This window comes from Haliotis rubra, unplaced genomic scaffold, assembly GCF_003918875.1.
Source record: "Haliotis rubra isolate DU_JTF1 unplaced genomic scaffold, ASM391887v1 Scf236, whole genome shotgun sequence".
Classification (NCBI taxonomy): Eukaryota; Metazoa; Mollusca; class Gastropoda; order Lepetellida; family Haliotidae; genus Haliotis; species Haliotis rubra.
In genome coordinates, this window is record NW_025766403.1 from 217,674 (window position 1) to 234,403 (window position 16,730).

General features: G+C 39.0%; 1 protein-coding gene across 1 annotated transcript in view; it reads right to left on the reverse strand.

The window, feature by feature from the left end:
* The window catches only part of LOC124278398, a 58,178-nt gene that overhangs the window by 27,320 nt on the left and 14,128 nt on the right, over positions 1–16,730 (reverse strand). The window lies entirely within an intron of this gene.

The following is a 16,730-nucleotide window of genomic DNA, read 5'->3' on the forward strand; positions in this document are numbered from 1 at the left end:
GAATTCACCATGAATAAATGTAAATTATAAAAGCCTGTCATGGAAGGACAGTAAAACCAACTAGAATATCACAGTATCAAGAAATTTAACTAGCATCTCACTCTAAAATTTGATTTCAAATAAGGATAATACACTATAAAAATTGGCTACAGGTCGCCAACAACTGAATTTGGATCACTATACTGGGTACCATGGGGACTTACAGTGCCTTTGCTCCCTGCATGGACCCTAGTTGGATTTACACCATCCCTTCAGCCGCTGGCTATTGTAGGAAACGTTTAGCCAAACTTTAAAAGAACGAAAATACTACGTTTTAAACATCTGGTAAGTTTGAATTTTAACCTCTCAGGAGGAAAACAATTTTACGATACTTTAAACCCCTTCCGAGGATACAGCCACTAACAATCGCAGTTGCTAATTTATACGACCATGTCTAAAATACCATTTATCTATTTACAAAACATTATATTCAAATTTTATCAATTAACTCTATTTCCTTTAAAAATTCAATTATTAAATGATAATCAATATTATAAAAAAGATCCTTAACTGTTTTGACATTGAAATATTTATCCCTTGTGATGGCAAAATCAATACAGTCAAGCAGGACATGCTTGACGGTGATTCTTTCGTCACAAGGGATGCAAAACGGAGGATCCTCACCTTGTAATAGGTATTCCTGACGGTGAATTAGACTACACGAGCACATATAATGATAAACATGAAGTATCCATATTTGGAAAGAAGAAATATACTTACATTTTAAGCTCCGGTTCGTCTGATGAGGATCCCGCTCTGTCATCACTTAAATATATATTCATGTCTAATTTGCATAGATGACTTATAGCAGCTCTTACTTACACAATTGGGTAACTGCATGGTTTACATTGTCACGCCTACGATGATCCAGACCAGCCACAGACAGACAACATGTCTTGTTCTGTCACATGTGACAAGTTTGTATGTATTGTATTTTAGTAATCCGTGTTAGGGTTAGGTTTGGTTTTCGTTGGCCCATGCTTTTCGTAGAGGCGACTGATGGGATCGGGTGGTCAGGCTCGCTGGCTGGGTTGACACACGTCATTGGTTCCCAATTGCATGGATCAATGCTTATGCTGTTGATTACTGGATTGTCGGGTCCAGACTGTTGTTTTCAGATTGCTGTCATATAGCTGGAATATTGCTGAGTGTGGCGTAAAACTAAACTCATTCACTCACTTATGTATTTGCAGTATGTTTTGCACAATTTATTTTAGTGGTATGCACTGCGCAATCTTCTGTGTCGCATCTCACCGGAAGATCCTGGTTTTAGGTTTCAGTTTGTTATGGATCGCACACGCGATGTTTTTTTAGTAATATGGTTTTTAGGCATTGCATGCCAAACTCCAGTTCCCCATGGTGTAAGTACACACTCAATATGTTTGATAGTGTTTTACAGTACATTGTAACCCATATTTCTATCATTTAATGTAAATTTGGTTCGAATTTCTATCAGACTCTTTTCAGAGTTTATGCCATGTGCTTTTTAAACTGAATGAAGCATTCATAAAATCTCTTTCTGCTAACTTTGGCTAGGAAAACGTGTGTATTTTGGCCCATGTGTTTAGAACTTTAGATTGTAATATGTTTTGGCAATATATAGAGAATCTCACCCAAGTGTCTTCTGATATCAATTATATCAACACGAGTTGATAAAGTTACAAATATCCGAGGCTTGCCGAGGATATTTTTACTTTTATCAACGAGTGTTGATATATTTGATATCAGAAGACACGAGGGTGAGATTCTATTTATCATCCAAAATCACTCTTCATTAATTTTCAATGAAAAATGTACATCTCTGAACATGGTACTGCCTTTAGACTTGCAGTGCAGCGATGTCATAGCATTGTGACGTCATCAAGTACATGACGTCATAGCATTGTCAGGGCATTGTGCAAAATCTACTGTCAAAACGATATCTCCTAGGAGATATCGCTTGATCTCACACAAGCGATATCTCCTGTGGAACACAGTTTTGGATGATAAAAGTAATTATCTGTTTTCTTATTGTAGCAATTTACCACACGACTGAGGAATAAAAAGCTTACAGCGCAGTAAATTGACCACGACCTCTTCTGGAGTTGAAGACATTGGGAATTGTCAGTAATTAGACAGGACCATTACTGGAAGCAGACAATAATTTTGAAAGACAATTTCTGAGTATGGAACGCCACACTGGCCCAAAATTATTAAATGAAATAGTGATATGAACATTATTCATGAACATATCTACAAAGAATTGTGTTGATATACAGACACATGAATATGGCAGAGGGTAAGCCTTCGGATTCAAATATGGATGAGTCATCATCACAAGTTGTTGATAGTGAGGAAGTTCTTGATAGTGGTGACGTTCAAAAGCGAAAAAGAACATTAACTGATAAAGGTCAAAGTTTATAGGAATCACACAGACAGGATTTTAATGATAAACTTGACTCAGCTTGGCATGTTGTTGCTGTGCGAATAGACAACATCAGGAAGGGTGAATTGGATCTACAGACATTAAGAAAATATGAGAAAGACTTGAGAAGCAATTTTGACAAACTAAGAGACATTTTCATTGATTTTGTTGCTTTCCTCAACAGAACTTGTACGGAAGAAAGTACACATGACTTTAACATGCTAAAGGATAAATTCAGTAGTTTTGCAATGCAAATGGACAGTGCTGTTCGTGACATTGATACACAAATTGACAATGCAGTAAAGGAAAGGTCTGTGCCTTCACATGCATCTGGTTCTTACATGGCAAGGAAGTTGGCCAAAGCGGAAGCAACAAAGGCTGCTATAGATTATGCAGCAAAAGAAGCAAGTCTACTAAGACAAAGTGATATTATTGATGAAGAAAATCAAGTCGCCGCAGCCCAAGCAAAACGAAGATTGGCTGAACTTGAAGCAGACCGCCATTTCCTACAACAACAGAAAGCTGCAGCTGAAGCAGAAGCTGAAGTAAAAGCCCTGCAGGCGGTTGGACAACAAATCTCTCTTCCAGAGGAAGATCCAAGAAAGCGGACACAGGCTTATGTCAAAAATTTAAGTCAGACAGAGTACAATTACCCTACACAGCAATACAATCATCAGACTGCAGAACAGATGAGTGATCGCGATGAAAACACAGGTGTGAAATCTTATCAGTGATTCATCAGTAGGAGTTATCCCTATTGTTCAAAAACTGCCTCATTCATTGCAAGAAAAGTGGACAAGCCACGCCACTAATTATAAAGATAAGCATAATGTCTCTTTACCTCCCTTTTCTGTGTTTGTAGAGTTCTTGCGAAGAACAAGCAAAATGAGAAATGACCCTAGCTTTGCATATGAAACTGGCTCAAGTGTACCGCACACACAAGACAAATCTCTATCTACATTCAAACTGGCGCGCCCCTCTGTCAATTCGAGGAAGACTGATGTCGCAGAGAGGAAATCTGCAGACAGCCAAACTTTGTGTCCGCTACACAAAACAAAACATTCTCTAAATCAGTGCAAGGCTTTCAGAATGAAGAAGTATGAGGAAAGGAAAGATTTTTTGAGAAGAAATCGCATTTGCTACAAATGCTGTGCATCTACTGAGCACATAGCAAAAATGTGCAACCAAGCAGAGAAGTGTGGAGAGTGCAATAGTCGTACACATGCTACAGCGCTTCATGTTGTCAACTACCCAAAAGGTAATCGTCGTCCCACATCGCCAAGAGATAATGGCGGGGAGCATGAACAGACTTTCAGGAAAAGTACACAAAATGACCCCATTTCTATAAAGTGCACTCAGATATGTAGGAACGGGTTCAGTGGAAAGTCTTGTGGCAAGACGGTTCTTGTAAATGTACACCCCAAGGGGCAACCAGACTTTACAGTGAAGATGTATGCTTTGCTCGATGACCAGAGTAACTCAACTTTGGCACGAGTTCTTTGATGCATTCAATGTGAAATGCGATGAAATACCTTATACACTTTCTTCATGCTCAGGTGTGATGGAGACTTCTGGAAAGAAAGCATCAGGTTTTATTGTTGAGCCTCTTGATTGTAGTAGCAGTCTTGAACTTCCAGCAATTATCGAATGCAATTCTATACCCAATCAGAGGGATGAAATACCCACTCCTGAAGTCGCGAGCCACTACTCGCATCTCAACGATATTGCAAGTTTCATTCCTCCAATAGACAATTCATGTGATATTCTTTTGCTCATCGGACGGGACATGATCCAAGCGCACCACATGTTTATGACCACCGCATCGGGCCAGGTAATACACCATATGCACAAAAATTACCTTTGGCTTGGGTAATTATTGGTGAGAGTTGTATCGGCAAGGTACACAAACCAGACTTTGTGAATGTCAGTAAGACAAATCTTCTACCAAGCGGAAGACCTACAGTCTTCAAACCATGTTCAAACTTATTCAGTGTGAAAGAACTGTGTGCACCATGTTGTATGCAGCAATGTGAAAACTCTATTGGAGACACAGTGTTTCATCTAGGCAAAGATGATGACAAACCCGGATTGTCTATTGAAGATCAGCAATTTCTTCAAATAATGGACAAAGAAATGTACAAAGGGAGTGAAGGTAACTGGATTGCACCACTTCCATTCAAGTCGACCAGACCCGTTCTCCCAAATAACAGATGTCAAGCGATGAAACGAGCAAGGACACTAGATAGAAGTATGAAACAGGACTCTGTTAAGAGACAGCATGTTATGGACTTCATGGCTAAGATTTTTGACAACAACCATGTGGAAAAAGCCCCACCCTTGAAAGAAAATGAAGAATGCTGGTATTTGCCATTGTTTGGTGTTTACCACCCCAGAAAACCTAATCAGATCCGTATGGTATTCGACTCTTCTGCTCCATACAAAGGTGTATCATTGACCAATGTTTTGTTACAAGGGCCTGACATGATAAACAGTCTTCTCGAAATTCTTCTCAGGTTTCGAAAACATCAGGTGGGAGTAATGGGAGACATACAGCAGATGTTCTATTGCTTCCAAGTCAGAGAGGATCACAGAAATTATCTACGATTTTTTTGGTATGAAGATAACAACCCAAACAAGGAGCTGACTGAGTACCGAATGAGGGTACATGTCTTCGGTAACCGCCCATCTCCAGCCATAGCAGCCTATGGTCTACACAAAACTGCAGAAGAAGCCAGAGACATGTTTGGGGAAGATGTGGTGAACTATGTCAAAAGTGACTTTTATGTTGATGATGGACTTCTGTCAAAACCCACTGCAAGTGAAGTGGTCGATCTCGTGAAGAGAACGCAGCAAGGTTTGAAAACCTTCGGTAACATTCGACTGCACAAGATCATTTCAAATAATCATGAAGTGATGAAATCCTTCCCCAATGATGACTTGGCCAAGGATTTGAAAGACTTAAACTTTGACGGCGACAAACTTCCGCTACAGAGGAGCCTCGGAATGTTGTGGGATGTCAAGACCGACACGTTCACATTCAGATGGTCAGGTGAGAAGAAGCCGTACACAAAGCGGGGTGTCCTCTCAACCATCAATAGTGTGTATGATCCCATGGGATTTGTTGCACCAGTTATCATTCAAGGAAAGGTGCTCCTCAGGGAGTTGATAAATCAGGAAGTTGATTGGGATGATCCCCTACCAAGTGAATATCAGGAGGAATGGGAAAGCTGGAGAGACTCTTTAAGTGCACTGGAACAGCTGAACATTCCTAGAGCATGTTTACAACAAACCTTTGAAGAAACTGAGAAACAAGTACAAGTGTACGCAGATGCCTCAGGAAAAGCAATTTCAGCTGTGGCATATCTTGTTGGACAAAATGAAAAAGGATCAGAAATCGGTTTTCTCCTTGGAAAATCAAAAGTTGCTCCAGCGCATGTACATACAATTCCTCGTCTTGAGTTATGTGCATCTGTATTGGCAGTAGAAATTGGGGGCATAGTATGTGAGAGTCTACAAGCGTCATGCTCATCTGTTCAATACTTCACGGACAGTCGCATTGTACTTGGGTACATTTCTAATGAAATTAGAAGATTTCAAGTGTACATAGCCAACAGAGTAGCAACTATCAGAAAGTTTTCTTCTCCACAGCAGTGGAACTATGTTGAGACAGGTACAAACCCAGCAGACTGTGGAACAAGATTTATGCTGGCAAGCATAATAGGAGATAGCAAATGGCTAAATGGCCCATCTCAACTCCCTAGGAAATCAGACACCACAGAGACAGTGATCAGCCCTGACATGGATCAAGACTATGAATTACAAAGTGAAGTAAGGTCAAGTGTCACAAAGGTTGACAAGTCACAACCACAATTTGACACTCAGCGTTTTGAGAGATTTTCGGATTGGAAGAAACTTGTACGTGCTATAGTGAGACTCCAGAGTATCGCACGCGATAGACATCACATCTCTCCAAGTGCCTTTTCAAGTGCAGATGCTTACATCACAGCTGAAAACTTCATCATTCGTCAAGTTCAGTGTGAATACTATGCTGAAGACATACAGCGCATCCGCTCTAAAATGTCCTTATTGAAGGACAGCCCACTCTATTCATTGAATCCACTCATTGACGAAGACGGAATGCTCAGGATAGGTGGCCGTCTCAACAAAGCAGAATTAGAAGTTGGCTTGAAAAATCCACTGATCATACCTGGTCGTCATCACATAGCGCTACTCCTAGTTCGCATGTACCATGAACAAGTGAATCATCAAGGACGTCACTTCACGGAGGGAGCCGTTAGAGCTGCGGGCCTGTGGATCACCAGCAGCAAGCGCCTAATAAACGATTTTCAAGTGTGTGAAGTGTCGCAAACTGCGAGGCCGAGGCGCTGAACAGAAGATGGCAGATTTGCCAAAGGATCGCCTAACTCCATGTCCTCCATTTACTTATGTAGGCGTGGACACATTCGGCCCATGGTCCGTCACCACACGACGCACCAGGGGAGCACAGGCAAATAGCAAGCGTTGGGCTTTGTTGTTCACTTGCCTTGTCATCAGAGCCGTCCACATAGAGGTGATAGATGAGCTGAGTACCTTGGCTTTTATCAACGCGCTGAGGCGCTTCATATCCATCAGAGGTAAAGTGAAGGAATTCCGTTCGGACAGGGGCACAAATTTCACTGGAGCTTGCAGTGTTCTCAATTTGAATGTCATAAATGTAGAGGATGAGCCAATTAAAAGGTTCCTGTCCGATAACAAGGCTAGTTGGATCTTCAATCCACCTCAGGCATCCCATATGGGAGAGGATGATTGGAGTAGTGAGAAGAATCCTAGACTCTATGCTAGCAAATGTGTCTCATAGAAATCTCACTCATGATGTGTTGACAACACTAATGGAAGAAATCTGTGCAATTGTTAATGCAAGACCAATAGTACCAGTTTCCTCGGACCCTGAAGTTCCAGGTATATTAAGTCCCTCTTCTTTGTTGACGCTCAAGTCAGATCATGCGGAGAATCTTGTGACAAACTGTAACATGACAGATTTGTATCAGTCTCAGTGGAGGCTAGTGCAAGCACTCGCTGAACAATTTTGGTCAAGGTGGAAAACTGACTATCTTCATACCCTACAGGCTAGACGTAAGTGGTTTGACAGTAAACCTAACATTGAGCAAGGCGATGTTGTTCTTCTGAGAGAAAAGGACACTGTTCGCAATGAATGGCCTATTGGACTGGTCGAAAATGCCATTCAGAGTGAGGATGGCAAAATACGAAAAGCTGTTATTCGTGTTTTCCGCGAGAACTCTGTGTTGAAACTTACTCGCCCAATCACAGAACTTGTGTTGCTGATGAAAGTATCAGCAAATGATAAGTGACTTATAAATTTTAGACTGCACAAAGGCTTTGAGAAGTTTAGAATATATTGCATTTCCTTAAGATTTTGAGTAATCTTAACAGATGATGGACATTTTCTTGTAGTTTATTATACATGCTTTTGAATGTTTTGATGTATTGTATTAATTTGGTGATTTATATGATATCGTTCACAAGATATCAGACGGGGAGTGTTCTGTCACATGTGACAAGTTTGTATCTATTGTATTTAAGTAACCCGTGTTAGGGTTAGGTTTGGTTTTCAGTGGCCCATGCTTGTCGTAGAGGCGACTGATGGGATCGGGTGGTCAGGCTCGCTGGCTGGGTTGACACACGTCATTGGTTCCCAATTGCATGGATCAATGCTTATGCTGTTGATTACTGGATTGTCGGGTCCAGACTGTTGTTTTCAGATTGCTGTCATATAGCTGGAATATTGCTGAGTGTGGCGTAAAACTAAACTCATTCACTCACTTATGTATTTGCAGTATGTTTTGCACAATTTATTTTAGTGGTATGCACTGCGCAATCTTCTGTGTCGCATCTCACCGGAAGATCCTGGTTTTAGGTTTCAGTTTGTTATGGATCGCACACGCGATGTTTTTTAGTAATTTGGTTTTTAGGCATTGCATGCCAAACTCCAGTTCCCCATGGTGTAAGTACACACTCAATATGTTTGATAGTGTTTTACAGTACATTGTAACCCATATTTCTATCATTTAATGTAAATTTGGTTCGAATTTCTATCAGACTCTTTTCAGAGTTTATGCCATGTGCTTTTTAAACTGAATGAAGCATTCATAAAATCTCTTTCTGCTAACTTTGGCTAGGAAAACGTGTGTATTTTGGCCCATGTGTTTAGAACTTTAGATTGTAATATGTTTTGGCAATATAAGTAATTATCTGTTTTCTTATTGTAGCAATTTACCACACGACTGAGGAATAAAAAGCTTACAGCACATGTCTTATATATTTGACTACGTAATTCAGCTTTTTCAGGCCTCTCAGGATATTGTCACTGCGTGAGTGCTTGCTTTGAAGGTTTTTTATAATGCACATGAACTGATTATAATTATCGAATAATGACTTCTTTGATTGGCATTCTAGAAGTTAAGCAGATGAAGAATGAGGACAGTTTTTTTTCTGGATATGCAATTTCGAAACGTCGCCTTTACAGAATAAAGAAGTTGTGTATCCCAAAGGTTTGCCCTCATTCTTAACGAATTATGGTTCACACTATAAACCACAGCTATATACAGCACGGTTCAGTGCCCTTCACTCCGCAAACATGTCTTTGGTCAGTTAGAAAAAATACCTGGCTGGATTGCATTCAGCTCTCCCGAAACATTTATGAATTTGTTGTTTATATTCCACTCGTAGTGGGTGCCTGTGTATACATCGGGTCAGTGTTGTTGGTTGTTTAATACCACCCCAGCAATATCCTAGCTTTATGAAGGTGATATGTGCATACTGGAATCAGGACTGACAATATCCTAGCTTTATGAAGGTGATATGTACATACTGGAATCAGGACTGACAATATCCTAGCTTTATGAAGGTGATCTGTACATACTGGAATCAGGACTGACAATATCCTAGCTTTGAAAAGGTGATCTGTACATACTGGAATCAGGACTGACAATCAAGTGATTGACATCATGAGCATCCAGCTATGCAATTAGAATACGGTGACGTATACACATCAACCAAGTCAGCGATCCTGTAAGGTGATCTGTACATACTGGAATCAGGACTGACAATCCAGTGATTGACATCATGAGCATCCATCTATGCAATTAGAATACTGTGACGTATACACATCAACCAAGTCAGCGATCCTGTAAGGTGTTCTGTACATACTGGAATCAGGACTGACAATCCAGTGATTGACATCATGAGCATCCAGCTATGCAATTAGAATACGGTGACGTATACACATCAACCAAGTCAGCGATCCTGTAAGGTGATCTGTACATACTGGAATCAGGACTGACAATCCAGTGATTGACATCATGAGCATCCAGCTATGCAATTAGAATACGGTGACGTATACACATCAACCAAGTCAGCGATCCTGTAAGGTGATCTGTACATATTGGAATCAGGACTGACAATCCAGTGATTGACATCATGAGCATCCATCTACGCAATTAGAATACGGTGACGTATACACATCAACCAAGTCAGTCAGCGATCCTGTAAGGTGTTCTGTACATACTGGAATCAGGACTGACAATCCAGTGATTGACATCATGAGCATCCAGCTATGCAATTAGAATACTGTGACGTATACACATCAACCAAGTCAGCGATCCTGTAAGGTGATCTGTACATACTGGAATCAGGACTGACAATCCAGTGATTGACATCATGAGCATCCATCTATGCAATTAGAATACGGTGACGTATACACATCAACCAAGTCAGCGATCCTGTGAGCACGCTGGTGAAGACCTATACTAATTCGGAGCAAATCATTAACATGCATATTTGTTGAAACAATGCAAACGCACACATATGAACTGGCTATGTTTGTAAGTGACGAACATTATGATAATTATATAGTATTGTACGCTTGTACGACGTCCATTCGTCCAAAGCGCCGAAAACCTATGATCGCCGATTCGGATCTCGGATCGCTCAGACTAGGTTACTAGGTTTGCCAGCACCATGCCCTGGCTCGTGGATTTCACCAGTATGGTGAACGTTTAACATCTTCATCACTTTGTTCTTTCCTCATACACAATGCTGACACGCCGTAATGAAACTGGGATACTGCTTAAAGCGGCGTTAAACGCAGGTCTCTCACTGACTTAGGTAAAAATGAAGCAGTTGTTACAATAGTTAGCTTAAAGTAAGCACTACTGTTGGGCTCCTTAATGTTCTAATTTTGAAAGTAACGCAGACAACTGGGTTCCGTGGTTCCGTTACCAAATGGACATGATAGACACTACGTAAGTGGCACGCAGGCACATACAGACTCACACTCAGACACACACTACATACCCGTTGCATGTATAGACAAACAGATTGAGGCCCACACAGTACAAGAGAGATTAATAACCCTCAATCGCAGTGAGGGCCAGAAAAATGAGATGCACACAGAGGGTATCTGTCTTTGACTTCTCCACCTGCTTGACATTAAAAATATGAATTTCTCTTGATAAAAAGTTGCTGTCAGAAATTTAAGAAATGTAAAGGAAAACGCGGCATTATAAATCCCATGGACGCACTAATGGGAAAATCCTATTGTATTGCAACACTTAAGAAAGGTAAATTACTTTATGGATGACAACTTCTATATTTTATAATGATTATAGGTTCTTATGCCGTTGTCAAGCAAGAGTGATTTACTACAGCACAAAACAGATTTATATACGTTTATACATACTTATTAAACAGGGATTCAGTAAAAACAACATCGATGTATGCATCAAAGGGATTAACAACAACGACAACAGCAATAATGGATATTGGTTGCTTTGAAGTCTGTTTTGATTGAAGTTTTGACATATATCACATAAAGAATCCATTTTGTCCTGATTTAAACATTAAATGCAACGTTAAAATATGTTTTGAGTCAATTAAATCCGAACTCGAATCCAATTGGTCAAAATATATATGTCATACTATCATTGAATGTTGTGTGAAATGCTTAGTGTCTGATGTTTTATATACAGATGGTGTTAATGCCTATATCTATACCAGTAGGTTCTTAGCTGAGATGAGATTAGGAACAGTTTTAGAATAGATATACATGACGAATAACATGTTATAAGCGAGACAGCAACGTTCTTCCGCGAATAAACGCTCACAGTTAGGTGCATTTAGAAAGTGCAACTAGATTTAACCAAACTAAACAGCTGCGTGGAGATTGTTTAACACGATGTTATACTCACATATACACTAATAGGCCTTGGTTATTCTCGGTTATACAACTGTTCCAGTAAGACTTTAGACACACCCCTCCGGTGGGTGAGTGAGTGAGTTAAATTTATAGTCACATCGGCAGTATTTCAGCCATATCGTGACTAAATCAAATTATAGATTTGCAATTATTAAAAATTAAGCTATTTACATCTGTCAACGAAGGACAATAAAACAACTAGATTATCACATATATAAAATGTAAACTAGTAATTTAATCTAAAATAATTTAACTATACATGACAATACAACATATAAGCAGGATATAGATCGCCAACAACTGAAGGTAGATCACCATACTAGGGACCATGTGGACAGTACCTCTGCTACCTACATGGACCTTAGATGGATTTACACCATCCCCTCAGCCGCTTGCGATTGTAGGAAAATGTAGCCTAAATATAAAATAACAAAATTGCCACATTTAAAAATGTGGTGGGTTTAAATTTTACTTTGAAAAATTTGGGTCTAACGTGTCCTTTGAGGATACAGCCACTAACAATCACAGTTGCTTATTTATACTACCATTTATATAATTCCACTTGTCTATTTACAACACATATTGTTCATAATTTATCTAATAATTCTATTTCGTTTAAAAAACCAATTACTAAATGATCATTTACATTATAAAAAAGATCCTTGATTATTTTGACACTGAAATATTTACGCCTTGCGATGGCAACATCAATACAGGCAAGCAGGACATGCTTGACCGTGATTCTCTCATCACAAGGGATACGAAACGGAGGATCTTCGCCTTTCAATATATATTCGTTAGTATATTTAGTATGTGCACTTGTAGTGTACAATGTCAGTCACAACCGAGAGAAGGTACCCCAGTCAGTTAATGTGAAGTCACCGTTTTCTTTTTCTGTTCTAGAAAATAGCGAGACAAAATATTTTCGTCAAATATGTGTCTCAGATGGAAATTCCAGCCCAGGAAAATAAAACAAAACATTTTATTGTGTTTTCTGAAAGTACGAATGCGATGAACTGGTGCATACATGCAGTGTTCGGACCTTAGCTAGAAGAGGGTGGCTTAACCGTAGCAGCTACGCTTAGTCGATGTGATGTGTGATTGTGGGTTCGAATCCAAATTTCAAACTAATCATGACTTATAGTACAATGATCGTATTTGTACATTTTCCTATAAAAAGAAAATGTCTACGATTCACATCACTTCAAGCACAACCTTTTCACATCAAGCTGACAGGCTTTGATGTAATGGCTAAGCACCCATATAAGTGGCGTTAAACCAAACATATTAGCTCGAAGCTGTAAAAAATTACATGACATTAGACTTTTATTGATGAATGATTTATTTCTGCCGTCAGTAACATATCTATAGATAATCAAGTGCTGATCTTCCGCAAAAGGAGTGATACATAAAAATTAAACAGATATTGTTTTTCAATATTATCTTTGAAATGTCCAAAAATATTATCCGACAATAAATGATGATAAAATATCTTATCTTTTACCCTATACATAGATTTTAATATTCTTCGTATGTTTATAACATCATGCACCACAGCATAGATAACACTTTACACCAACCACTGTCAACAGCCCACAACGTTTTCTAAACAGAAATTTCTACCAACCAAAGATAATAGCCCATAATATTGAATCTCTATAATCCAAATCGATAACGACAACTAACAAGTATGAAAGCTATGAATCACATCAGATCAAAACACCAAATATATGTATAAAACCAACATAAAACCATGAATCACATCCCATTAAGATACCAAATATATGTATAAAACCAATATACAACCATGAATCATATCCCACAAAGATACCAAATATATGTATAAAACCAATATACAACCTTGAATCATATCCCACAAAGTACCAAATATATGTATAAAACCAATATAAAGTCATGAATCACATCCCATTAAAACACCAACTCTATGTATAAAACCAATATACAACCTTGAATCATATCCCACAAAGTGTCAAATATATAGAAATATAAAACCAATATAAAATCATGAATCATATCCCATTAAAACACCAAATATATGTATAAAACCAATATACAACCTTGAATCATATCCCACAAAGTGCCAAATATATGTATAAAACCAATATAAAATCATGAATCATATCCCATTAAAACACCAAATATATGTATAAAACCAATATAAAACCATGAATCTAATTCCACAAAGGTACTAAACATATGGTTAAAACCAATATAAAACCATGAATGACATTTCACCAAACACCCAAACATATGTATAAAACCAATAAACAAACATGAATTACATGCTACAAAGATACCAAACATGTGTTCAATATAGAACGTCAGTGCAAAGGAAGGCACAATCTTGATTATCCTCAGAAACAAATTCTGTTTGATGTAAAGGGAAAAATAGTTCTTAAAATTATAGGAATGGGTCAGAGAAAATCAGTAATGACACCAAATATAAAACCAATATAAAACCATGAATCACATCCCACAAAACGTATTTCCGTCACAGATATATCCCGATGTGCTACCACGAGAAACATCTCCAAATATGCCATGTCAAGTAAATCTATAATAACAAAGTGCATCATGTAAAATACGAGTGCTCCATCCTAAACTTGTATGTACATTTTGTACATTTCCAGCCAGGACAGCAATGTTGACTTCGTGTTTTCCACTTCTAATACACAATGCTTCTAATACAAAATACACGGCTAAGTTTGGGCAGGGAAGTATTGACCGGGAGAGTCGTCCAGAAGCTTAACAAGAATATAAAATTGTATGTTTTCTATTTCTAATATTCAATGCTTCTGCAGTTTTGTTTGGGCAGGAAATTGTTCATTGAGAGTGTCAATTAGAAATGTACCCCGAACATTAAATGTTATGTTACCCAGCTCAAAGAGACAGCTGGGTATACTTCCCCTGTTGACATTGCTTCTTGGAAAATTGGAGTCTTAATGTGTATAATAAGACTTGTCGTCAGTTGTTTTCATATTCGACCTTCGCCTTTGTCTGATGATGATGAGGCCCAAGAAGATCGCAATGACGGCAACAGCGATGGCGACGCAGCCAATGCTAACCACGGCTGGAATCATCCATGTTTTGGAGCCACCAGTGCTGATCTCTCCTTTCACGACTGTAGGGATGTAATAACATGACATGTTAGGGACATCACAAGTGTTTTATTTCATCGATGCCTCTTATCCAGCTATGACAGATAAAGTTAGCGAGATATCTGGAACGGTGAAACTGATTATTATGTATCAATGCCAGTGTTATTACTCCTGTATTTTTGTTCTGCCAATTACCCCATAGGTGGCTACTCTGTAGAAGACTGAATATCGGCCATTTGGAATTTGTTAGGGAAATACTATTTCATTCAAAAGTGAACTTTAAAAATAAGAGGGCTAAAGGAAATGTCAACCGTCTAACGTTTGGTTCGATTGGGTCATTTTAAAGAGTTGAAAAAGATATTAAAGGAGTCACAAGACATGTTGGTTTCTATATCCGAGAAGATTGTGAAGCATATAGTGGTGTTGTTCAAGGGAGCAGTCAGCACTATGGGCCACGCTGACAATCGATATAAGCACTTAGACGATTGTTTATATTGTACTCACTGATTCCAATGAATATTGGCGAGAGATAGTTGAAGTGGGCATGATGCTCTGTTCAAGGTTGGAGCTCTCAGTTATATTGCATTGAATTACCTGTTTGGGCGCCATTTTCTTCAATAGTGACTTTGAAAGTTCTTGACAAGGTGAGATCTCCTTCTTCAGCCTGTCGTTTCCTTCGGCCGCTACTGCACACCGGCTGAAATTTGAAGCGGAATGTGACTTGGTGAACAATCAGTTCACGAAAGGTTTTGGAGAAACTTACAGCTGACACTACGTATGACTTATGTTGACATATTGATAATCAACGTTGATATGACTTCTCAGTTTAAAAGAATCACTTAACACCAAATAATGACGAGCTCTTGCACATGAAAGCAATGAAAGCTATGAAAGCAAAACGGAAAAAACCTGGTCAAAGATATTACCCTCTTGTAAAACAAGACGGAACGCTCTTGGTGCGATGTCATGTCTATAAACTACTAACGGCTACATCTGTGCTGGGTGCTGAAGAAGTAATACCGCGATTTTTTCCCCCTGTCTCACTGCCGAGGGTAACCTCGGAGTTAAACGACCGGAGAGTGAATTCTTACCATAACAGCTGAAGCCGCATTGCTAAAGACTTTAAATCCGACTCTGAGGACCAGAACAGGGTTGGACAGACTCCTGTCATGTTCAAACACAAAAAGCCTCAGGAAGAAGCAGATTGTGTGTTTCTGTCCGGTTGGGGAGAAGTAGGGTGGCGTGATGAGGATGCCCCTGTAAACTTGAGGGGCGCACCTGTTAAAGCAAATACTTTCGTTGGTTACATTCAGAAAGTCCATTGGTTTTGAGATTGGAAATGTGATCTGATACTGCTTAAAGGATTCTGGAATTCATGTCCAACACAACATCTAGTCATAGTGTAACTGTGCATCGTGATACATTCAGCAAATGTTAATATTTACAACTTATCAATGTAGATGCCAGTCACCATGGGAAGTTCGTTATGATAAAGGACAGAAACAGAAACTGAAGTTTGAACGTTGGTACATGTATGTAAACATGAGATGTAAGTATGAATATTTTTGGATGAAAAAAATATTTAAATAATTATGTAAAATATACACAATTTTAGATTTCAACATTTACAGACACTGACCACTGCACGTGTAGGAAGGCGTGGAGTCATCCTACAGATGACATCCTTAATTAAAAAGTTAACCTTTTGGCTTAATATGGACAGGTCTTACGACTTCGCATCAGATTCGCGGTTCGAATCCCACTGCGATACTTCAAAATGATATGGCCTCCACACACGCATGCCACGTTTCGAGTGTCCACTTACCCATAATTGTACAGAGAAAGAGATCTCCTGTCCAACCCTGCTCTGTTGTTGTGGACGGTGATGAAGTGG